This window comes from Pinus tabuliformis, chromosome 4_2 (assembly GCF_031772625.1).
Source record: "Pinus tabuliformis cultivar Carrire ecotype Pingquan chromosome 4_2, CPIR1, whole genome shotgun sequence".
In the NCBI taxonomy this organism is placed as follows: domain Eukaryota; kingdom Viridiplantae; phylum Streptophyta; class Pinopsida; order Pinales; family Pinaceae; genus Pinus; species Pinus tabuliformis.
The window spans coordinates 71,373,418-71,400,890 of record NC_142304.1 but is presented as its reverse complement, the minus strand read 5'-3'; positions in this window follow the sequence as shown (position 1 = coordinate 71,400,890).

Below are 27,473 nucleotides of genomic sequence, written 5' to 3'. Positions count from 1 at the left end.
GATCTCGCGGAATCAAGTAGTTGTTCTCTTGAGCAAGCGAGGAGGCAAGTAGCTGTGGATACACAAAGAGAAGAGGATCTAGATCGAGGGACAGCCGGAAGACAACGGTAAGTCTGCCGATCTCCCCTCTTTCACATTTCATAAAGGAAGAAATCATAATAGCTGTATTCGTTTGTTGCTAAGGCGCTGTCACACCTTAGGTGGATAGGATCGTCCTCCTGCATAGGCATTTTTCACCACAACACCAAAGGCCTCCCACCTATTCATGATCACAATCATGTTATTCATTTGATTCCAGGAAACGTTCCTCCAAACATCAGGCCTTACAAATATTCCTATGCCCAAAAGAGTGAAATTTAACGTATGGTTGCAGAAATGCTAGAGGCTGGTATAATTCAACCTATTCAAAGTTCTTTCTCTACTCTAGTAGGATTGGTGCACAAGAAGGATGGATCAAAATATCATCAAATCGGAATGAAGACTGAAGACATTCTGAAAACATCAGTTAGAACCCCTTAGGTCATTATGAATTTTTGGTCATGCCTTTTTGCCTTACCAATGCACCTTCTACATTTCAAGGTTTGATGAATTCCATTTTCAAACCCTTCCTTAGAAAATATGTGTTAGTATTTTTTGATGACATACTAATCTACAACAAGTCTTGGAAGGATCATGTTCAACATGTTGATAGAGTGCTCAAACTATTGGAGGAGAAACAATTATATGCAAAAACCTCCATATGTTTCTTTGGAGTAAAAGAGGTGGAATATTTGGGTCATATTGTATCTCATGAATGTGTTAAGGTAGACCCTAGAAAAATTAAAGCCATTAAGGAATGGAAAATACCCACATCCATAAAGAATATGAGGATTTCTCGGGTTGACAGGGTATTATCGCAAGTTTGTTAAGAATTATGGGAGAATAACAGCACCTCTAACAACATTACTAAAGAAAAATGCATTTTATTGGACTTCAGAAGAAACGAAAGCCTTTGAACGTCTTAAAGAGGCAATCTTCCAAGCATTGGTCTTAGCTCTGCCAGAGTTGGAATGTCATACCTCAGGAAATGGAATTGGTTTTGTTTTAATGCAAGAATAAAGACCCATTGCTTTCGAAAATCGTCCAATCAAAGGGAAGTATTTACATAAAGTTATTTATGAGAAAGAAATGTTGGAAATACTACATGCAATTAATAAATGGCGACCTTACCTAATGGGAAGACACTTCAAGCTAAAAACATATCATGATAGTCTTAAATACTTTTTAGAACAAAGAATATCTTCAGAAGAGCAACAAAAATGGGTCACAAATATGTTTGGTTATGACTTTGAAATCATCTAGAAAAAAGGGAAGAAAAATGTTGTTGTAGATGAACTCTCAAGAAAGGATGAGGATGTGGAAGCATTTCTTAGTGCCATTTCTATTATACAACCAGATTGGATAAACTAAGCAAGGTATGAATGGAAGAATGATGAAGAAGTGTGGGAACTCATTCAAAAGTTACAACAAGATACCAATACATCTAATACATTTAGCTGGAAAAATGATTTGTTATGGTACAAAGATCGCTTATACCTCTATAAGAATTCCCAAATAAAACAAAATATTCTTATGGAATTGCACTCCTCTCCCTTAGGAGGGCACTCAAGATTTTTAAAAACTTACCACGGGGTTAAGAAGGAATTTTTTTGGGATGGCCTTAAATCTCATATTCAAAAGTTTGTGGCAGAATGTTTTTGCCAACAAAATAAACTTGAAACAATTTCCAAGTCAACGTTGGGAGGAGGTTCCTATGGATTTTATCACAGGTTTACCCAAGTCCGAAGGAAAGAGTGTCATCATGGTGGTAGTTGATAGACTTACCAAGTATGCACACTTTTTTGCATTATCTCATCACTTTAAAGCCAATACAGTTGCTACTACATTTATGGAAACAATTCAAAAGCTACATGGAAACCCAAACATTATTGTAAGTGATAGAGATCCCATTTTCACTGGAAATTTTTGGACAGGATTGTTTTCTTATCTGGGTACTCAGTTAGATCATATCTCATCTTATCATCCTCAATCTGATGGGAAAATTGAGATATTGAACAGATGTTTGGAAGGATATCTTCGTTGCTTTGTATCTAATAAATAAACACAATGGGTCAAAATGGTTTCCTCTGGCTGAATGGTGGTATAACACTTCCTTCCATACTGCAACAAAAATGACCCCATTTATGGAACTTTATGCATATCATCCACCATCCATCACATCATATTTAAGAGAAAATTCTAAGGTTCAAGCATTCGAATATCACATCAAGCATCAATAACAAGTTCTCCACTCTTAAAGGATAACCTCACTTTAGCAAAGAATAGAATGAAACAACAGGCAGATCAACATCGTAGTGAAATAATTTTTTATGTAGGTGACTGGGTATTTCTGCAGCTACAAATATACAAACAAATTTCCCTCCAACAAGCTAAGAAGGATAATAAATTATCAACAAAGTATTATGGTCAATACAAGGTGTTTCAAAAGATTGGTACTATGGCATACAAATTGGAGCTTCCTACAACTTCTCGAGTGCATCCAGTTTTCCATGTTTCATGCTTAAATAAGGTAATAGGTGACAAGCTCCCAGTACAAACAATATTGCTAGAACTTGACGAGGAAAGAAAAATCATATTGGAACCTAAAGCAATCATAGAAATAAGAACTCGACAGCTACAAAATTGATCAATTTTAGAGTATCTTATCAAGTGGAAGAACTTACCCGCTGAAGATTCCACATGGGAGGATGAGAATTTTATACAAAAGCATCCAGAACTACTCAAGCGTTGAGGACAACACTTTTCTGAAGGAGAGGGGCATGTTAGGTCCCTATAATGCTAGTGTATTCTCTTATTATTATTGTCATTGTAGCCCCTTATTGTTATTGTTGTGCCCATGTTTCCCCCATATTGTTATTATTGTGCCCCATAGAAGCCCAATATGTTTATTGTTGTGCCCTTACATTATTATTGTTATGTCGGCTTTGACTATATTGTGACCCCTTAGACTCCTATATATAGAAAGGAGGTATTGTCATTTGTATCATCGAAGAATCATTCATTTGTGTAATGTAAAGGAGGTTTCCCCCTCGAAAAGGCTAATTTTGAAGTCATTGCTCTATCTTTTCTTCTATTTTGTGAGGTTGTTGCATAACATCATGTTCCTGTTGTAATGTGTTTTTGATGATGTTCTGTACATGTTTATGATGTTGTTCGGTCTCTTATTTATATTAAATTTCTCATAAAATTAACATAAAACTCATCATTTCACTTACAAAAATTCATGAATCCTTAAGCACAATGAAATCATTTTGTTTCTAATTTGAGGGGGATCTTAGCACAACAATCTAATATTCTAAATCATATCAAAGGGAGAGGACTCCTCAGTTTGGCCCTGCACCCTAAATATTTTCCTAGAAGATCTAAGATCACATTTCCTATGTAATTGTGCTTGCATGAAGTCAACAAATTTCCTACATTAGTTTTCAATCTCACCATCATCTAGGGGTGCATCCAAATCATTCCCTCCTTCCTCACGTGTTTCAGCCTCATATTCCTCATCAAAAAAAAGAGAGAATTGATTTTCCTAAACTTCCATATTTTCTTCATTATGCTCCTCTAGATCATCTTCTAAGTACAGCAGAGGTTGGATGTGATCTTGTTGCTCCTTTCTCTCCCTCTGCAATAGATGTAACGGGGTTCTCCTATATTGTGGATTGAAACTTCGATTAGGATCTAGTTGATTTTTTCTAGGAGGGTTCTTATTTTCCAATTCCAATTTCACTAGTTTATTAGACAGGTTTCTTATCAGTTTATTCATTTCCTCAATTTTATGTTCTTGAGTTTCCTTTCCTTGGCCTGAGGAACTGGCTTCCTCCTTTCCTCTTCTCCTATCTCCATGATTAGTTCTACCTCTCCACTTCCCAATAGAGGTAAAATTTGCCTCAACTTCTAATGCATCTATTTGGATCTGGTCCAATGAGCGAGACTTCCTCTCTCTAAGAGTGAAACCAAAATCTGGCTCAAAAGCCCAACAAAGACCACTTTAGCAGCAACCTGTGGAGGTTTGATTTCAACAAGAAGGCTATTGTATAATTTGTTGAACCTCTTTATAAATTCAGATACATCTTCATTATGTTTTTTCTTCATGGCATTAAATTCAGTGAGGATGTACCCATGGTCCCTCTTCTCCCCCCATTTCTGCATGAAATAATTCTCCAGCTCTTCCCAGGTAGTGATTGAAGCATTAGGTAGGGCTTTAAACCATTTTCTGGCTTCCCCATCTAGATACTGGACAAAAAGTATTAACACCACATCTAGGTGGTCCACATTAAGTTTCTCAACAAAAGCACAAAAAAATTCCATATCCCTTTGTGCTGAAATGTCATCTTCTCTTGTGAATCTAGGCAAGAGCTTAATATAGTATTGTGGAATACCATTCAAGGGTTATGGAAATTCCAGTCGATCATACTTGTTTAGGAGAAAACCTGGGTCAACCATATTGAGCAAGCTGGGAGGTGGTAGAAGTTTTATAACTGGTCCTTGCATAGGAGTTATCTGAGTGTTAGTTGAATGGATCTGGCTTGGGAGGCTATTAACACTTTGTGGGACTATTTATAAGAATATCTTTGACCTCTTCAGCTTCAGGGGATGGATGAAATGAGAAAAAGGGTGAACTGACAAAGGATTCTTTGTTTTTGACTTGTGAGAAGAGAGTATCAAATGGTATACCACCTTCTTAAGGACACTCTAGAACTCTAAAGGGAAAATTTGAACATTTTATCATAGCATTTTGAGAGTTGGAAGAGGATACTTGATCAATTACTCAAAATTATGCTCAAAAATCAAAGTTATCATAATGGTGTAGAACCTGAACAAACGCGTATTTATCGTCATCCTAAAATCGGTGCAACTCTTTTTATGCGAAACAGACATCATATGTTCCCAGAAACGCGATCTGTTCACTTTTTCAAACACGTAAAAATTTTGCAGGTGGCTGACTGGGATGCTGACTGAGCATCCATACCACCTAGGTGGAAAAAGGAATATTCTAAAAATATTCTTGGAATATTCCAATAATATTCTGTTGAATTGGTGAAGTCTTATTGGTCCATGTGTTTGGGTTCGGGCCAATCAGGAGGTGACACGTGGCTAAGATGGAGGTCGCCACATGTCCTCCTAATGACCAATCAAATTTTTTTTGGCAAGATAGGTCGTAGGTTGGGCTCAACCCCGCGACCTCACATCCAATAGCACCAAGAACTAACCATTGCGCCCGCACATCATGACTTAACATATAATGGGTTCAGGTATATGATAAAGTTTACTAACTGCTAGGTTGGGGGGCCAGCCGACTTAACCCCCCCCCCCCCCCACACCACCCTCCCGCCGCCCCCCCACCCCCATATGAACAACTATCCGCCTACTCGCAAATGGTTATGTGACGGTCACCACCACCGCGACCATCAAACAAGCGTCCATGTGACCGCTCCTCAAACCGCTTGCAAACAGTTACATTAATCGTCGAAGGGAGGGGGCTAGCCCCTGGGCGCATGGCCCCCATATGACCCAGTTTTTTTTTCTAAGGCCTCAATAGCTAAATTAAAAGTCCTACAAATCCACTCGAAATCTAAGGAATTTGTTGCTCTATTAGTGGAAAATGGGGCAAATTTCTAGGATGATGTCAGATTTGGTGCAAATTGTGGAGCGAATAGTGGAGAAACTAGGAGAGGTCATAACTTCTCCAGTTTTTTACCAAAATTGTATGCAGAAAGAGGCTAGGTAGCCATTTTTGGATATTCTAGACTCATTTCAGTAGGTTTAAGAAGCATTTGAGCATTGTAAACACATCTTTTTACACTTTTGAGCATAATAGAGAGGCCCAAGCCATTGGATGTTGGACCAAGGAGACATAGCCCAGGAGGAGTGAAATCCTTCATCATGTTCTTGTTGTGATGTGTTTTTGGTGATTTTTGTACGTGTTTATGCTATTGTTCAGTCTCTTATTTATGTTAAAATTGCTCATAAAAACTCATTTTATACTTGCAAAATTCATGAATCCTTAAGCACAATGAAATCATTTTGTTTCTAATCACGAGGAGGATCTTAGCACAACAATCTTATATTCTAAATCAGATCATTTTGGTATCATAGCACTAGATTTGCTTTGTTAAATAAGGATTTAATTGCTTTCAATTTTATGTCATGCTTACAAGGTTAAAACTCAAAATAGGAGAAGGGAAGCTCTTTGGAAGCCCTGAAGTTGGGTCAAGGGGAAGGAGAGCAAGGTTGCCACAATCTCCAACACCAGTTCAGCCTCAAGTTGCAATTGAGACTCCAAAGAGCGCGTCTCATGAAGGAGAACCTACAAACATGACAGAAGATGAGAAGACCTTCAGAAAGGCTTTCTTTGATATGACAGAGATGGTGAAGGTCCTCTATGAAGAGAGGAATACCAAGCTGCAAGGTGAAAGTTCAAAACCTCCCAAAGGAGAAGGTTCTTCAGGAGGAGGTAATGTAAATGGAGACAAACCTCCACCCTCTCTTCTTCATATTCTTCATCAGAAGCATCTTCATCCTCTTCCACTAACACAACCCTTACTCATACTCATCATCATACTTCAAAAGGAACTGGTAAATCACCTTTTTTTTAACTTGATGTTAAATTTGAGCTGCCCATGTATAATGGTGAAGTGAATGCAAAGAAGATTGATAATAGGATTCATCAGTTGGAGGTCTATCGCAGAATTCAAAACCTTCAAGATGATGGCATAAAGATTCAGTTAGCTTCCTTGAGAATAGAGGGTGCATCGCTAGTATGGTGGGAATCAAAGACCCAAGAGGAGATAAAAAAGCATGGTAATATCTCAATTTATTGGATTGATTTAATTGCTGCAATCAAAAGACAATTCTACCCTCTAGATTATATGTAGAAATCCATCATGAATTGGCAGAACTTTAGACAGCTTAAAGGTCAAAATGTGCAAGATTACACCCAAGAATTCAGAAAAAAGGTCTTTAATGTTAGGTGTAGATTTGCAATCATAGGACACATTGATGAAGTACATATGGGGTTTACACAATTACCTTGGGCATACTATCTTAATGTTTAATCCCAATAATCTAGATGATGTGTGTGTGCAAGCCACTCATCTTGAGGCAAGAGGGAAAAATACTCCAGAAGAAGGTAGTAAAAATCCATTTAAGAGTAAAGGAAAAGAAAAGGGTTTCAAAAGGAAGGGAAAGAAAAATGCATCTATCAAAAAAGAAGGAGAGAAAGTAACATGCAAACATTGTTCCAGAGAGTGTCGCGATAAAGCTCATTGTTGGAAGCTTCATCCCCAAATGAAACCAAAAAAAATCAACAACAATGGAAAACAAAAGACAACTGCAACCACTCAACAAGATTTGGGATCCGATTCGCATGATGAAACTAAAATCAAAGGCATGTGTATAAAAGGAAAAGAGTCCATTGCTAGCACTAATTCTTAAAATTCATAAAATGAAACTCCGCATGAAAAGAGGAGAGCTTAACTTTTTCACATAAGGGTGATCTCAAAACATAACAAGATTGATACAGTTTTTTATAGTGGCTCTCAAGCCAATCTTATCTCTGAAAACATTGTCAAAAGTTTAAACTTGGAAACCATTCCACATCATAAACCATGTCCACCTGGATGGGTGTGTAACAATGCACAATTGCAGGTTACTAGAAAGTGTAAACTGAAATTCTCCATTACTGTAAATTTCATAGATGAAGTGGAGCTTAATGTTGTGCCATTAGATATATGTGGCATAGTTTTGGGCAGCCCATACCTTTATGACAGAAAAGTTATATTCCATAGACAGGAAAACAAATATCATTTATTAAAATATGGAGTAGAATATATTGTGAGAGCTCATAGCAAAAAATTAAATCTTTCACTTGGTAATGCGGGGCAGATGAAAAGACTAGTGAATTCAAGCAAGAATTTTGTGCTTCTAATGATCAAACCCAAGAATGATGTTGATAATGAAGCTTTTAAAGGTTGTGATTCAAAATTGAAATCTGAATTGGTAAATATGATGAGATGTTTCAGGAACCAAAGGGATTACCTCCCAAGAGAGGAATCCAACATGAGATACAGTTGTAGCAAGATTTTCCTCTTCCCAATATTGGCATGTATAGGATGTCAATGATGGAAAGTGCAGAAATTAAAAAGCAAATTCAAGAGTTGTTGAATAAAGGGATCATCAAACCATCTTCCTCGCCATGTGTTTCAGCTATTTTCTTGGTGCCAAAAGGATGGAACATGGCGCATGTGTGTGGAATTTCCTGCATTGAACACAATTATGGTAAAGAACCATTACCCACTGCCTAGAATAGATGATTTACTTGATCAATTGAAAGATGCAAAGTATTTTACTAAGATGGACTTAAGGAGTGGCTACCATCAAATTATAATAGCTGAAGGAGACATTTAAAAGACAACATTCAAAACAAAACAAGGTTTTTTTGAATGGATAGTTATGCCTTTTGGTTTATGTAATGCTTCTGCTACATTCATGCGTGTGATGAATGATGTGTTGAGGCCATTTCTTGATGAGTTTGTTATAGTCTACTTAGATGACATCTTAATTTTCAGTAAATCTCGTGATGAACATGTCATGCATGTAAGAAAAGTACTTGATGTCTTGAAAAAAGATCAATCGTATCTTAAGATGTCAAAGTGTGAGTTTGGAATAACTTATTTAATTTACTTGGGTCATATTGTTGGAGGAGGTGAGTTGAAAATAGATCCCTCCAAGGTTGATGTCATTTTGAATTGGCCAAGGCCCAAGACAGTTACTGAGGTAAGAAGTTTTTTGGGAGTAGCCCAATATTGGAGGAAATTCATTGCTAATTTTTCTCTTATAGCAGCTCCTTTGCATGCACTAACAAGTGTGAAAAAGGTTTTTCAGTGGGGAGGCAAACAACAAAAGGCCTTTGATGCATTGAAGGAAAAGATCAGTTCAGCTCCAGTACTTGCACTTCCAGACTTGAGACAGTCATTTGAGATTTAGATTGATGCTAGTGACTACACCATGGGTGCAGTCCTCATGCAACATGGTAAGCCTATATGTTTTCATTCGAAAAATTTTAATGGTGCAATGATTAACTATCCTACATATGACAAGGAATTGTATGCATTGGTGCAAAGTGTGAAAAAATGGAAACACTACTTAATGGGTAAGGAAACAATCATTCACACTGATCATCAACCATTGCAATAATTGCAATCTCAATCAAAGTTGTAGCAATCAAGGCACTTCCGATGGATGGGTTTTCTTCAACAATTCCACTTGGTAATCAGTTATAAGAAAGGTATCCACAATAAAGTCGTTGATATGCTTTCTAGGCCTATTGTTGGTGCAACTACTTTACTCAAGCATAATTTTGTTTAACATGAAAGTTATATTGAGCAATATGCATTAGATAATGACTTTCAAGATGTTTATGCAAGCTTGAGTTAAGGTAACCAAGTAGAGGAATTGGATTATCATTTGCACGATAACTTGTTGTACCATCTTGGAAAGATTTGCATTCTGCAGGGAGAACGAGTTTACATCATAAGAGAGGCACATAATCCTCTTATTATTGGTCATTTCAGTGCAAGTAAGATGGTGGCACATCTACAGAGTTATTGTTATTGGCCTTGTATGCTTGAAAGTGTGTCTCATTTTATTAAGGGATGTTCATTATGTGTAATCAGTAATCCTAGCAATAGGAAGTTAGGATTGTACTCACCACTTCTGGTTCCTTCACGACCATGGGAGAGTGTTTCTATGTATTTTGTAGGAGGTCTTCCATTATCAAAAAGAGGTCATGATTATTTGTATGTAGTTGTGGATAGGTTCAGCAAAATGTGTATTTTTATGCCATGTAAAAAGCAAGTTACAACTGAACAAACTGCTTAGTTATTCTTTCAGAATGTTTGGGTGCATTTTGGATTGCCCACATCCATTGTTAGTGATCGAGATTCTCTCTTTGTTAGGAATTTTTGGTCAAGCTTGTGGGGATTCATGGACACCAAATTGAAAAAGAGTACAACTTTTCATCCATAAACAGATGGTCAAACATAGGTGGTGAACAGAACAATGATACATCTTCTTCATGGGTATTGCAGCAAGCATCCTAAGTTGTGGGATGAATGTTGGGTCTTGAAAATGTCATTAATTTCCATTACACTTTCACTATTATGTCCATTATATCACCTCCATTTCACTACTATGTCACTACATTCATCCCACTTTCATTATCATTGGGCCAAATTTATGTTTTTCCAAACTTTATTAATTCTTAACCTTTTTAAGTGAATTTGTGGTTAAAATTAGAAAATAATGTGCACATGCTTATACCTAACAAGTGGGTTGAGATTGTTGAATGTGTAAGTCAAAAGGAGGTTTCTAGAAGACCTTTATGTGGCACCCTAAGGCCAAATTCGAATTTGAGTGGAGAGAATCATGGGATCATGATGATATGTGTCACATTTTCTAATTGTATTGAAACTCTAAGAAGACGTGTCTTATCAGTTCCTATTTTGATTAGGACTCTAGACGTAGAGGGAGAGATTCATGGACTCTCATTAATGAGATGACTTCTCATATTTTTATATAAATAGAAGATCTCTCTCCTTCATTTGTTAGCTTAGCTTTTTAGTTCTCAAGCTTGTAGCTTTTTGGTAGCTCTTTAGCTTGGAGCTTGTAGTTCTTCTTTGATGGCTTCGGAAAGCTTTGGAGAGCTTTGTTGTACTTTGTAATTTTGAAGAACTTGAATAAAGCTTTGATGTTCTCAACATGGAAGGAGATGTGAAGTAGATTTCATGGAGCACATTAGAATGTAAGGTAGAGTAGATTTTGTTTTGAAGTTTTGCTTTGATTTCAATCAAGTATATCATTTTATTGCTTTCAAGTTTGATAGTTTAGATTTTCCATTCATGCAAGTGTGTTCAACCGGTTGATTGTAGATTTATCTAACTATGTAATTTATGCTTGACAAAATATTCCAAGAAAGTAGTCTTCCTATTTTCGATTGGTGAATTGGAGCATAGAGAACATAGTAGATTAGTTTTTCTTTACATGTTCTTGCTTTTTGCTTAGTAGGATACTCATTACATAAGTTCATGTCTCATTGAGTATTTTTAGTTCCTTAAGAATGAAATTGGCAATATGTGAAGTTATGAATGGGACTTGATTTGTTTTTCTTTCTTTCTGCTTATTGTAGTCTTTCATTCTCTCATGATTATATGATGATGTTTCTAAAGCCAACAATTGCGGAATGTTATGATTATGAATGAGATGACTTGCTTTCCATTAGTATAGCATTAGATAGTTTAGTGCCATTCTCTCATCCCATAAAATGATGTTTGTAGAGCCAACATTGGCGGAATGTTGTGATTATGAATGAGATTATTGACTTTCCTTTCATTAGTTTAAGAGCATTTTCAAGTTTTACTTTTGCCTTTATTTAAATTGCAGCAGCTTTATTTTTCTTGCTTTCTTTTCTTAAATATTTTGTCGGCTTAGATTAATCTAACTATTCAAAGTTTTGATTTGTTTCATTTTCTCTTTTCTTTAGAAATTAGATTCTAACATAAGAAACAAAACCCCCAAAAACAACATAAACTATAAAACAACGAAGCAAGAAAAAGGTTAACTAAGCACATATGGTGCACCACACTTCATCAGTTTACGATACCCGGATTGATAATTTATGTAGAGCAATTTAGGACACTAAATTGACTAGACAATGAACATTTGCAATATATTCAGCATGCTTACAACCGGGCCAAGCACTCTTCAACTCAAACATTGTCATTTGAGGCATGTTTGCGATACTTGCCTAAATATCCTTTGGATTTTATTTTTTGCAAATATGTTTCTATTGATGGTCATAGCGACATAGACAAAGCAAGAAAGTTCATTGAACAAATCCAATTGGTACACCAAAAGGTTCAAGAACAACTTGAAAGGAACTAAGGCAAGTACAAAGCAAGGCACGACAAGCATCATGAAGATCAAAAGTTCCAAGTTGGTGATGAAGTTTGGCTTCACATTAGCAAAGAGAGGCTCCAAGGAGAAGGTAAAAAGCTAAAACCAATTAGATATGGTCCATTCAAAATTTTGGAAAAGATTGGTAACAATGCCTTCAGGTTGGATTTGCCTTCATATATGCAAATTTATGTTGTTGTTAATGTTGAGAGTTTAAGGTTGTATGATCCTCATTTGATTGAAGATCAAGGAGAGAATATTCAAATACCATCTATTGAATACTTTTCTCCATAATTCCTTGAAGAGCTTCAGCAAAACTCTATACTTGACAGAAGAACAAGGACATCAAAAAGGGGAAGTGTAGATTATCTTCGAGTGGGGCTCAAGGGTACAAATCCTTCAAAAACCAAATGGATAAAGATTGGAAAGGTGAGGGAACTATACCCTCACCTGTTGGACAACTGAAAGTGATCTTTTGGGGCCCAAAAGACCTCTAGTGGGGAGGAGAGATCAGGTGCTCAAAATTATGCTTAAAAATCAAAGTTGTCAGAATGGTGTGGAACCTCAATGACCCCATAGTGCTCGTCATCTTGAATCCATTGCAACTCGTTTCGCGGAAAACGGATACCATATGCTCCCAGAAACGCAATTTGTTCAATTTGTCAAACAACTAAAAATTTTGCAGGTTGCTGACTAGGATGCTAACCAGGCATCCGTACCACCTAGGTGGAAAAAGGAATATTCTTGAAATATTCTTAGAATATTCCATTTAATTGGTGAAGTCTTATTGGTCCATGTGTTTGGGTTCAGGCCAATTAGGAGGTGACACGTGGTTAAGCCATAGGCCGCCACGTGTGTTCCTAATGACTAATCAACATTTTGTTGGCAAAAAAGGTCGGAGGCCAGGTTTGACCTCGTGACCTCACATTCAACAGCACCAAGAACTAATCGTTGTGCCTGCACATCATGAATTAACATATAATCTGTTCGGGCATATGATAAAGTTTACTAACTGCCAGGTTGGAGGGTAGATAGACTTAACCGCCCCCCGTGTGAATAGTTATCCCCCTACCCGCAAACGGTTATGTGATGGTCACCACCATCGCCACTGCCACCGCCAGACAAGTGTCCATGTGACTGCTCCTCAAACTGCCTGCAAACAGTTACATTAACTGTCGGAGGGAGGGGGCTAGCTCCTGGGTGCATGGCCCCCATATGACCCAGTGTTTGGTTCTAAGGCCTCAGCGACTAAATTAACAGCCCTACAAATCTTCCTGAAATCAAGGGAATTTTTTGCTCCGTTAGCGAAAAATGGAGCGAATTTGTAGGATGATGCCAGGTTTGGTGCAAATTGTGGAGCGAATAGTGGAGAAACTAGGAGAGGTCATAACTTCTCCAGTTTTCAACCAAATTGGATGCAGAAAGAGGCTAGGTAGTAATTTTTGGATATTCTGGACTCATTGGAGGAGGTTTCAGAAGCATTTGAGCATTGTAAACACATATTTTTACACTTTTGAGCATAATAGAGAAGTCCAAGACATTAGAAGCTAGACCAAGGAGACGTAGCCTAGGAGGGGTAAACTCTTTCATCATGTTCTTATTGTGATGTGTTTTTGGTGATGTTCTATACATGTTTATGCTTATGTTAAAATTTCTCATAAAATTAACATAAAAACTTATTTTATACTTGCAAAAATCATGAATCCTTAAGCACAATGAAAGCATTTTGTTTCTAATCAGGAGGAGGATATTAGCACAAAAATATAATATACTAAATTAGATCAATACTTCTAAAAAGAAGGTCACAAGAACAAGGGTGACAAGATTTTTTTCCTTCCAGATCGCCTAGATATTATCCTTTTGTGGTCAGGTACATGGGGAGTTCTCTATTGCGAAGTGTATGAGCAGGTGTGTGGCCTTTTGAAATGGTCAGAATGGAATTGAGATAGTGGAGTCACCCAAGTGAGAGATGTTCAACCCACACCCCTTTCTGCTCACCTTACCAAGGGTGTATAAATGTCGTATTCAAGGAAGATATTTTGATTCGTCCCCAGCAATGGCGCTAGAATATGTTGTAGCTTCTAGAGACAACCATTGGGTTGAAGAGAGACTAGTGCCTATGACATCTTCATGAGTGTCTTAGAGATTTTCTTAAATTAAAATCACACTCAATGTTTAATCTTCAAAGGGAAAATTGATCCAGAACCATCCTTAAGAGGAGGAGTACAAAGCCTAATGCAAATTATTACTCAAAGAAGCATTAATATTAGATCTATAGCGACCAACATCACATAAATTTGTAGTTCTTTAGTCGTTATAGTATATTTGATAGAAGACTATAACAAGAAGGGAAATTGATACACAGGGCTTAATTCTTAAGAATTGGATGCATCAAATTCAGAGTGAAATAGATAGAATAGAAAATTGAATGTAATGTAAAGACACATGGAACACATTTTAAGGATTAGTTCTCATATTAATATAGACATCTTTCATCAACATTAGACTAAGATGAATCTATAAATCCATGAAAACACTTCCAATAACTATTGTTACATGTAATCTAAGAAGAATAATGAAGACATATGGAAGAAAATTAGAAGGGGCACATACTACATATTCAGATGAGCCAGAATCGCAAAAAATTGTATTAATCTTCCATAGAGCATACATTGAATTTGACGGTAAACATAAATTCTCTCCTGTAAATCACAAAATTCTGAACCCTTCGTTCAGTCTCATAAAACTGTTTTTAGAGGACCTGAGAGGGAGAGCCTGTTACAAGATATTATTTTCTTCATTTCATTACAATGGACAATCATAGTAAAAACTTTAGCGTGCTCCATGGCAAAATTGTATTAACTGAAACCTTAACTGACTCATTGAAAATAAAATATTACACAAACAATAAAAAGTGTCATAAACGACACGATATGCAGTATTAATGATCACGATGGGCAGGTTGCGGAGGTTGCATGGAAGGCTTTTATAATTGGTGCGGGAGCAATGGTCAGGTGATGTCATGGAGGGGACACACGACAGGATGTGGTTTGGTGATGGCGAGGACAGGTCGATAGGAGTAGGGTGGGTGGAGTTACCATTTCTTCAAAATTCACACTCGCTTGCAATGTTTCCCGCCGATTGGTCCAGGTGGTGAGTGGTCCCCTCTCCAGCCATCCTTCATCGGGTCTAATAGAGAGAGGGCGAACCCCATGTCCCCCCCCCCCCCACCCCCCTGGAATAAATCTGGACCGTTGGATCCAAATCTGTGGATCTATTACGGGAGGGGGTGTGCTCGTTGAACTCCCAAGCCACCCTCCCCGAAATTCTTCCCTGGGGGGGTCCGGGCAGAGATGGATGACGATCCACCCAGAAGATGCCCGAATTTTAACCGATAATACATGCCTACAGAAAAATCACCCTTCTGCCCTATTTTTCCTTCCCGATAAAGGTTTCATAAGTGGTTCCTGCGTTGTTAAACCGTCCAATACATCTCCAAGCCCTAATAGTGGCCCCTACAATTGATTTAGTTGTCCAGTGACTTTAGGAGGCTCTACCCATGATTCAGAAGGTGCTTTAAAAGGAATTTTGAATCCAAACTCTAACTCTAACTTATCGATTACTTGAAGCACATGAGGAGGGGTAACAACACAATCTAAAACCTTAATAGGGGAAGGCTAGTCGCAAGGCTCTGCCCAAAAGCACACAACCACACTCTGAATGACTTGCTCAATTCCTTAATATAAGCAACCAGGAGACATAAAACAAGTTATTTATAAACTTCCCCACTACCAAAAACACCCCCTCCTTCACGAAATTTTCCAAAGCATCTCGGAAAAAAACAAGTGCCATCAAAGACCCTGACTATATGTAAGAAAATTGACTTCCAAAAGAAAATGTAGCTGCAGACAAGGCCACACCCACCACCTAGAAATGGGCATCGTCGACTTACTAACGACCATTGACAACCACAACACATGGAAATAAATTAACCAAATATAAACGATAGCCTGGAAATTGTCGAGTACCCACCAGCCTAGAGCAACCCTCCTTCAGCGGCACCTAGGGTTCCACCTTGCATAACCAAACTAAATGCACCAAAGAGGAAAGGAACCTTCAAATGAACTAGGATCCCATATGAATGCACAAAATCCCGTCAGAGAAGCCACAGTACTAGAGTCCAAGCATTCCACTGAGGTACAACTACCCGATGGCCCTTGCAAGCTCGCTTGGCCTTTAACACTCTCGTCTGTCACCCTACAAGCAAAGTTCATTGCCCACAATACAACAAGCGTTACACTGCCATCTCTATATAATATAACAACTAGAGGCAGATCTGGAGAGTTCGATTGATCACCACCCTGTCTCATCACCTTATACTTCATAAATCCTTCACCTACCGTGTGCCTCGTGAGGCAAACTCTGAGGTGGTCTGACCAAGTGTTGGTATACCCCTATCGGGGTGAGTTAAAATGTTTACATTGCATTAATTTTTATTTTTTATTTTTTTCGATTTATTTTTATTTTTATTTTTATGTAATTTGATTTAATCATTATGTTAAAGAGTACATTACAACATCGCTACCATACTAGGCTTAGCGCAATTACTTTTATTTTTTTGTTTATTTGTGTTACTTCAATTTTTATAATAATTTGGTTTAACTTCATAAATGTATTTTGATTCTTAGTTAATATACTTTCATATATTTTTTGTATTTTAGTTTGGTTGTATTATTAATTTCATTTAGTTTCAGTTAATATGATTATAATTTAGACTTTTACTTTAGTTTTATTTTAATATTTAGGCTTGTTTTGTTATTTCAAATTTTATAATAATTTAGTTTAGTTTAACTTTATATTATTTTGATTCTTAGTTAATATATTTTTATACCTTCCAAAGGGAGTTATATTGTAATAAGTTTGGGTCAAAATGCTTTGACTCCTAATTAATTTGCAAATTTTTGAAAACTATTTGCAAAATTTATTAAAGTCTTTGAAAAATTGAATATTAAATTATTTTTTTGGAAATTTAAAATTAATTTTTGAATTTCTAATTTTTAATTGATGAATATAGTTGATTAGACTAGTTTTATGGGCTTTAAATCAATTTGTTAAAAAAATCCCATGCATCTTCATAAATTAATTATGCAATAAAAAATTTAATATATATATTTTTCACCCATTATTTAGAAAAAAAGGTCTAGATATGACCCATGCACAGATTGCCAAGATCTGTCATGTTTTATTTATTTATTTATAGAATTCACGAATTGTTTTGGTAGTAAAACTACAACAAATTTATTTGGTACAAAATATGCAAATTTTTGGCAATTTATCTTTTGTTAGGAAAGGAGAATATCTAATGAAACAAAAGGTCTCAATTCTTACAAATTTAATATAAAATATGCCAAGTCATTCCATTAAGTAGTTGTTATTATTACTAATCACTACACATACAAAATCTTCTTTACCATTTTGCTAGGGAGTTTTTTTTCTTTGGGTTAGTTGATATATTACCAAAAAAGGACGTGGAGCAAGCTCCTATTACATTAAGTTATATTGAGATAATAGACTAAGCAGTGAGATGAGAGTGCAGTCCCATCTCTTGTGCTAATTTCCAAACTTCATAGATTCTTTTAACTATTCTAGAGTACTGCCCGACAAATTGACCTACTAAGAAAGTAAATTTACATAGCATATATTCTCTTTGAGTTTATGGCTTATAGACTGAGTATTCTTGGGCTGCTTGAGTCATGTTGTTGTTGTTGACTGAATTCTCTCCTTCACTACTCATAGTTTTGTTTTTGTAGTATTCCACTGCTTCTTCTAGATGCTTACACTTAGTTTTCAATGCCATTATCTCCTCTTTTTGCACTGCCATATTTTCCTTCTGAAATCTATATTCCATACTCATTTCGCTTCTTAGATCTTTGAGAGACTGTTGCAGCCAATGTATCATGACCTTGTTCCCTTTGCATGCTGGGCATGAGTCATTCCTAGCTGCCTTCTCGATGGGGTTGAACTCCATTTGACTATTTCTTTCTCTTGCTTTGCTACTGCTACTTGCGATCCTTTGGTCCTATGATGTTTTGATTTGCTTACCTCTATCCTAGGTCTTTTGAGAATCGATGGTAGATGTTACCACTGAGATTAAGGAGCTGAGAGGGGGCCTGCAGATTTGGTGGGGTAGGCAATAGACAACGATTGAAACAACAAGTTGCGGTGAGAGCTAAGTGACGGGTTAAAGAGAGACAGAGAGCAGGGTGTTGGGGAGGCAGAGTGCTAGAAAGGCAGAGAGCAGAGTGCGGCTATTGGGCAGAGCGAAAGTCTGCGAGTAGGGAGGAAATTGTAATAGACAGAGAGCGATTGCACCTTTTGGACAGAAAGCGATTGCATTGAGAGGTTGTTGGGCTGAGGAGATTAAAGCAAAGAGCCGAGAGCTAATCGTTGGGATCAGGCGATCTGAGGCTACAATGAAGGGACTTAGAACAGTTGGGATCACTATATGGTCGATGAAAGACTCTTTTTTGAAACGAAATTGCTTATGGTTTATTGGCTTACCACTGTTCTTATAGTTGATTCAGTCATCCCATGCACTGCACTTGGGAGCTATCACTTGAGTGCGATCATCCTCACTGTCTTGATTTTCTTCTGAGCAGAGATTTGCATTCACATGAACCTTGTGACTTGGATTGCTTTCTCTGACATTGTTCATGTGAAGATACTTGTTTCCATGCTTTTTCCTCTGCCTACCCGTGCTTTCCTGAATTTCCTTTGGGTTGTGTGTCGTTTGATTTGCTATGCATTTTGTTTTTTTGTTTTTTCCTTGATTTGACTTGCTTTGTCCCTTAATTTTCCAGAACTTCAATCTTATCATATTCGATTTGAGTTTATGGCACTGAGTGATAGTATTCTTCTTTGTTCTCCCGGACTCTTCCTTCATTCTTTTCCACTGCTTGATTTGCATAGTGATCCGCCTGTTGGTTGTGTATTCTCAGTATTTGTTTGAAGGTTACATTGCCTGAACCTTCTAAATTCCTTCTAATTCTTTTGATGATTCTACTCATAAACTCGTTGCTTGGACTTTTTGTTCAGACCATTGCCTCAATTATGATGGTTAAATCTCCTAAAATTTTTGGGTTTTGAATTCCTCTTTTTTTAATCATTTTTGTCCCCATTAGCAGGCTATAAGCTTCAGCCTTATTTTTTGAAATTTATCCTGATCCCCATTCATAAGTGAGAATTTTTTTCCATTTGGATCAGGACTTATTCCCCTTGCTCCTGCCTTTCTAGGATTATTCTTGGAGGCCCCGTCAAATTGCAAACATTATCTATTTTGAAGTTTTTCCCGGCTTTCGATTTCCTCTTCAGTCATTCTTAATTTCCAATTTTTTCCTAAGTTTTCTTTTCTCTGTCCTTTTTTGCCATTGTTGTTTATTATGGCTTTGTTGAGCCAGTCTCTTTCTTCTTGTTGGAGAATACTATAATCCATTGATGCAGTTCCTTTTTCATTGAGGATTTCAGAAGTGAGTCCCCAAGCTTTTGATAATGTTTTCCCAATTCTTGGATTTTGATTTTTGAAGATACACTTATTTCGAGTCAGACAAATTTGCCAACATAGGACTATTGGGATGCATTTCCAAATTCTCATAATTGTGACTTTCTTCTTTGTTGCATATGGGTAGGCTTTCTCTAGAGTTTTGAGGAATTCTGCAATGGTTTTCCAAAGTCTATATTCACTTCCAGCGGGCTCAGAAGCTGCTCCCAACATTCTCTTGAGAATTTACACTCCTGAAATAAGTGTTGAATGTTTTCTTCAGCCTGCTGGCATAATGGACATCTTGATGGCCCTTGGAAGCCTCTTTTTTTTAAATTTTCACTGGTCAGGATCTTTCCTTTTAATAGAGTCCAAATGAAGATTTTTATCTTAGGCAAACTTTCAGATTTCCATGTTATTTTCCAAGCATCCCAGTCTTGTTGATTGGTTTGATCTTGGAGAATTTTATATCCAATTTTGACTGTATATTGCCCATTACTTGGGTCCCAAAGGTAATTATCTTCCTCGTCATAATGAATTGGTGTTGCCCCCTTTAAGTGTTTCCTGATTTTGTTCCATTGTCCTTCCAGGTTTGCTGGTATTGCTGGCCTTTTCCATTCTTGCCATTCCTTTTGATTCCATAAGGAGATTGAATGTAAGTGTTAAAGCCTTTTCCTTTCATCCACTCTTGAATGCCTTCAATTTATGGATGCTCCTGTAATGGGTCTTTTCCCATGATTTTGTCCTCCCAAGTCGATATTTTTTGTCCATTCCCTGGGATTTTGGATATGTGGCTGCTCATTATAGGGATGACTTTTTTAACTAGCTTCCATACTTGGGTGCTTTGTCTTATTGGAATGTTTCCATTTAGCAGTTTCTCCTTGGAACCATTCAGGTATTTATTGATGAGGGCTTTTTTCCACCAGCTCTCTTTACCTGTTATGAGTCTCCACACTATTTTCATTCCCAGGGTTGTATTCATGAGCCCAGGTAACCGAATGGACAAACCTCCTTGTTCATATGGTAGCACTACTTGTTCCCACCTGACCAAACTGAACTTTTTGTTTTCCTGCTTCCCACCCTGCCATAGAAAACTTCTTAGGATTAATTCCATTTGTTTGTGAGCACTTGCTGGTGCCATGATTATTGCATATTGATAGATCGGTAATGCAGCAAGGAGAGCTTTAACTAATGTCACCCTTCCAACCATATTTAGCCACATCATTCCCAAATTATTTATCCTGTCTTGCATTTTTTCAATTTGTTTTGTCCATATTTCTGCCTTCATGCTCTCTTTTGATATTGGTAGTCCCAGGTAAAAGAAGTGATTCCAATTTTCTTGTGTTGGGATTTCCATGATTTGTGAAATCCTTTGCATGGTTCTAGACGGAATGTTCCACCCATAGATCTTGCATTTTGTATTATTTAATAGCCCACCTGACACCTGTAGAAATGCATCAAGAATTTTTTTGAATCTTCTTGCTATTATTGTTGATGCTCCTCCCAGCAACAATGTATCATCCACAAACAAGGAATGGTTTATGGTTTTTATTCCTTTTGCTATTCTCAGCCCTGTGATAGTTCTTTCTTTCCTATGAGTTTCCAATGCTCTACTTAGGGTCTCTACCATTATTATGTAGAGAAATGGGGATAGAGGGTAGCCTTGCCTGAGGCCTCTTGTGCTTTGGAAAAATTCACTAGGTCTTCCATTGATGAGGGAGGCGATCCAGGGAGTAGAGATGCATTCTTGTATCACTTCTATTATTTCTTTTGAGAAGCCCAGTTTCTGGAGTACATCCATTAGATATGGGTGGCTGACTCTATCAAAAGCATTTGCCATATCTAATTTGATTATCATGCCTTTTTCTTGCTTTAGAATACTGGAGTGGACAACTTCCTGTACTATTATAACATTGTGAATGATTTGTCTATTTGGGAAAAACCCTCCTTGATTTTCTGAGATAATTAGGTGCAACATTTTTTTTATTCTATTTGCCACTATTTTTGTTATTATCTTGTAAGAGGAATTGCACAAAGAGATGGGTCGGAACCTGTTGAAGGTGGAGGGGTTTCATTCCATTGGGACCAAAGCAAGATAGGAAGATCTTGTGTGGCTTTCCATTTTTTTTAAACATTCTTTGCCATTCTTAAAAAATCCTTTCTGATTGTATGCCAATGGTTTCTATAGAAAGCTATTGTAAATATGTCTGGCCCAGGAGCTTTATCCAGATGCAGACTCCAAATGGCCTCCACGATCTCTTCTTCAGTGAGATCCTTGCACATATCTTTGTTTTGTTCTTTTTTTACTTTCCTTTTTGTATGCTACAATATTTCTTCATATTCAGCCATTTCTTCTGTAGCTAACAGTAAGTTTTTGAAGTGCTTGTAAGCTGCTTTTTTTTATTTCTTCTGCTCCTTTGACTTCTTGGTTTTCCACTTGTATTTTTATAATCTGGTTTCTAGCTCTTCTGATTTTCATATTGTTGTGAAAAAATGATGTGTTCTTGTCCCCTGCCTTGAGTCAGAGGCTTCTGGATTTCAGTATGGCCTCTTCCTCTTCTTTCCTATTTTCCCTGAATATTTCCCAAAAGATTTCTTTCTCTTTTAGGTAATCTTGCTTGCTTTCTTCTTTACATTCTTTTTTCAGCCTGTATGTTGTCCATTTTCTGTTGTAGCTCTTTTTTCTTTTCTTTTCTTTTTTATTTCATTTAATCTTGCCCATTCTTTTAACTTAGATCTTACATTTTTTAATTTTGTCTCCCAAATGTACTGTGGTGAGCCTGATATTCTTGGTTCCCATGTTATTTTAACTAATTCGCTCATTCCTTTGCTGTTGTCCCAGGTTGAGCTGTACCTGAAAGGGAGTGGGCCTTGGTTTTCCATTTTTCCCAATGCTACTACTACTGGTTTATGATCAAAAGTTGTGGTGTGAATGATTTTTGATTTGATAGAGTTGTACACTGGTGCTATGTTTTCTTTAATCATAATTATATCCAACCTTTCTTTTATATTACTTTTACCCACTCTCTTGTTATTCCAAGTATATTTTCCTTTATTTGGAGGGATGTCTAGAAGGTTGTGTTGCTCCATTATTTCTTCTAAAGAATTCCTGGATGGATCCGCTTGATAGTTTCCTCCAAACTTTTCCTCTATACTTCTGACTAGATTTAAGTCCCCTCCTAGAATTATTTTCCCGGCTTGTGTTTCTTGTAATGCTTCCTTAAGTGTTGCCCAACATTGTTCTTTCTCTTTATATTGATTGGGGGCATATATATTAATGACCTTGTATTTATCTTCTATGTTGATCCGCCTTAGATCCGTTAATATCCAGTGTTGCACTATTTCTTTTTAGATTAATTGCCATATTCCTTTTTCCATATTGTGCATATACCTCCTGATGCTCCTGTTGCCTGAATTGCTTCCCCTTCATATTGCCTGAACTTTTTTTTATATTTTCTGATTCTTGGTTGTTTTCTTTTGTCTCCTGGATCATAAGGATATTCGGGTTTTCTTTTGCCAGTATGTCTCTTGCTACATTTTCTTTAAAAGGTTTCCCCATTCTCTGCAATTCCATGAGACTATTATCATTATTTACTTGTTGGGTGGTGCATGGTTCCTTTCCCCTTATGCTGGGTTTTCTCCATATTTCCTGTGCTTTTCCATAGGTAAGTATCCATACATTCTTGCGTTCCTAGAGCCATTTCTTTTGCTACTGCTTCATCCCTTAGTTCTTTGTTTGTCTTTCTTCCAACTTTTTTTTGGTTTTCTGCATTTGGAAATGCTTCCTTTGATTGCTTTCTGGTTAATATTCTGTCTACTAGGGGAGGAGGAGAGAGGTGAGTTGAACTCTAGGGGAATGAGGAGACTGAGGGGGATTGGGAGAGCGGGGGGTTCTAGATTTGGGTCCAGGGGATGGAGGGGCTAAAGGGAGAAAAGGATCAAAGGGATTATGGCTGGCTAAGTCTACTTTTGGTGAGGGATGGAAGGCTTCAATGGATGTTGTGGGCTGGGAAGAGTGTTGGACTGGTTGTTTATTAGTTGTCTTCTTTCGTTTGACCTGTTCCCATTTATTTTCCAGATCCTTGATCTTTTCACTTTCATTTTCTTTATTTTTTGTACATCTATTTGCAAAATGACCGTATTCATGACATTCCTTGCATTTAAAGGGAATTTGTTCATAGTCCAACTGTTGTATGTGTGTCCACTAGTCCACTTTTATTTTGATAGCTCCTGGGAGTCCTTTCCCTAGATCCACTTCTACACAGATTCGGGTGCATGCATGCATGTTTTCTTTTGGCTCGCATCTATCTATGTATTTCCTGATTGCATTTCCTATGGCTTTAACTGAGTCATCTCCCCAGCAGTGGAGGGGAAGATGCAGCAATCTTACCCATACAGGTACAGAATTTGGAACATCCATTTCTAAATCAAAGTCTAGTGTCCATCTATTCAAATACAGTCCCCTTGTATCCATAAAATACGGACCATTCCTGAATATCAGATCTCGATCCTCTTTGGTTTCGAAATGGAAGGTGTAGTACCCTCTACCACATAACCTGATTGAGATCTTCCCATTTATTGATGCAAACCAATTTCTTTCTACCCACTTTTGAACAGTCTTGGGTGATGGCCACAACCCAGTAAACTGCCCTACTAATCCTCGTTCTGACAAGGAGAGTGTTGCTTTTCTTGGGAGTGCAGGAGGAAGAGATATTTCTAGTATTTCTTCCATTCTTTTAACAAACTTTGAGACTGATGGTCGACTCTTTGCCAGACCCATTGCAGAAATAAGGGAGGCAAAGGCTTTTGTTGTTACTTATGTTTCTTGCTAATGATCTGAAAGATGATCGTCATCTTCCAATGGGTCCATAATGCTCAAGCCTCAGCAGCAGAAGGCCGCTAAGGGCCAATACGATCTCGGGGCAGAGAATGCCTGCTGAAGCTGCAATCTCGCCTTCCAATGCCTATGAATCTATCCTTAGCAGCAAGGGTTCCTTCGCGTTGGGAGCTGCAGCAGCAGCTAGGGCTGCGCGTGGTCCTCCACAACTGCTCTCCTCTCCATCGCGTTGTTTTGCTAGGGAGTTGTTTTTAGTGCGACTTTTTGGAAGCTTTTCCGGTGGGTTTTTCAGGGTCTAATTTCTTTAAAATCCAGCAAGAAATTATTGAAATCACAAGTTTCATAGTAATCCTTGCACAATCTAAGTGCCCTAGGGGTTTTTGAGGGTGGTGAATCCATATATACAGTCAAAAAACCAGTTTAAATAACACAAATAAGGATTTCACCTCAATTTTTTCCGCCTGATTCCGGCATCAGAAAATCCAAAAAGTTGCACTAAAGACAACTCCTTTTGCTAGTGATATAGTTCATTAATGATTCTCTCGATTCATTACTTTCATTTTTATTATTTATTGGTATTAATATTCAATAGTTACTTTCATAAAGTATGTTATTATATCTGTTGCTAGCAGGACATAACGTGTTCAGTTTTTCATTGACTTGCTATTAGTTTTTCTTTGACTAAAAAAAAATTAAAACCTATCCAAAATTTAACATTATGAAATTAAATTTATTAGTATTATGCGGCCTTGTTAGTATTTGGAATTCATGCAATTAATTGTTTTTATTAAATTTATTTTTATTAGAATTATTTTTATTTATTGGGATAATATTGATAGTTTAGTAATTGAATAGGGTGTAGTGTGTAAAGATTGTGTGTTAAAAAAAAAAAAAAAAAAAAAAAAAAAATTGTTGGTATATTTTTAGATTGACTTATACTTTGCATTGACATCCATTAATTTTTTTTTTCTTACTCCACTTGTCTTTCAACACTTATCCTGAAAGAATTATATATGTTGTTTTAAAAGACAACATATACCATACACTTGTATTAATATGGTTTTTGGAAAATTTGTACATCTATTTTTTTTCAAATTATTAATAATATTATTATTATTTAAAAATTACTAATATGAAATAAAGAATATTTAAAATAATATATTTTTTCATTAAATATAATTAAAATTTAATAACAAGAACAAAATAAATGTATTAATATCATATAAAAATGTTAAAAATAATTAAAATATTTATAATATATAATATTAATATGTTTAATCCTGGATCCAGGTGTCTGACGGCAACATAGGTACGTGGCCAGCGGTTTGGATGGGCACGTGGTTGATCTTCACCGCCACACATCCTCTCACGGCTCCGGGCATAACTCCTCCTTTGCTCCAGCTTAATGAGACTTTAATGACCCCAGTACATCCATTTACGCCGCTTAATTTCTTAATCATGGTGCTATCAACTTGCCATAATCATGTTTCTCCCCTCCGCTCTGGCTCCTCCTCCATTGCAGTTGCAGCGGTTTGCTCTCGTCCTCTCTCAGGAGTAAACTAGGCTTCGGTTCGCTGGAGGAGCTTCTGGCTTTGCCCTCAAGCCATCCTCTGTTTCCCCTGCTCTTTTGCTTGCCATCCGCTTGCTGCCCTAAGCACTGAAGCCAAGTTAGTTTTTATCCTTTACTGCTTCCATCGTCTTCCAAGAAGCCCCGATCATCCCGCCCCTCCAGCCATGCCGAAACTGCGACAGTGGATGAGTTGCAGAAGAGGCAGCTCTCGAGGGCAAATTAGGCGCCAGGCTGCCTCCTCCACGACAGACGCTTCAACCTCCTGCCCGGACTTTCGCGCAGACAGGTACCCTGCTACTCATAGTGGACGGGGTAGGGGCAGAGGATTACAGATAATAGCACTGAGCTCCTTCCAATCCATGACTAACACCGCTCGGTTACATTTCCACTATAGTCATGGAACTTCTTCCTTTATGGCCATGGTCAACATTGAGCTTAGTGAGCTCAATTCAGGTCAAGGGACTGGTTCCCTCAGAGCGACTTCACACAGGCCGGCGGAAGACAAACCAGGCCCCATCCAGACAAACCTCGATTAGAGAAAAGCTTCAGGCTCTGGCAAAGGCAAAGCTTCTCAAAGCATGAAGAATCAGGCGGGCTCCTCTAATGACGACGATGATTACAAGTATGGATGCCACATCACCAAGGAGCCGCCTGATCCCCCTCCTGATGCTTAAACAGGTTGGTTCTTTCTGGTTTTCTTGACCTTCAGCCAGCTCGAGAAGGTTCACTCATCACTGTCCTTGATATGACGACAAATGCATTAGCTCATATTGCCAGTTTTTCATACGTCTGCCAGCCTTCAATTTTCAGTTTTGGTCGTAGTCACAGTTATCTCTGATTTCAGTTATGGGTTGTCGCGTAGCTGGTCACAGCTACCAAGTCTAGTTTTACTGTTTTGGTTGTCGTATAGCTCCGGTTTAATTCTCAATTCCAAGTACAACTATGGGGTTTTCTGTATTTTTGCCTTACTCATGAACAGGCTCTCTATAGTTCTTGAGGGCAATACTCTACTGGATTTTTGCATACAGATATGGTATGCTTGTAATCATGCTGCATTTTTGGGCTAGCTCTACGAGGTCAAGGCCTCGGTGTAAAATATTTTTGTATTAATATAGAAGTAGCTTTATTCATGACTATATATATATATATATATATATGTTTATATATACATTTTCAATGAACAAAATTTTACTATTTTAACAATTTTTATTAAAAAAATGAAATTTTAAACGAAATTCATAAAACTAAACTACTCTACTCTAATTTTTACATAAAACAAAACTTACTTTCATACTTAAACATTTTAAATGAATATTAGTGAGAAAACTTATAACATAAAAGTCACAAAAAAAGTGATTTCAGAAAAGAAAGAAAGAAAGAAAATTATTTTAACGTCCACGAGGCTAAAGATAGCCTATTGGACAGATTGCTTCTTCATCTCCTTGATGTATTTGGCCCTTTTTTTGTGAAGCCTTGCAATA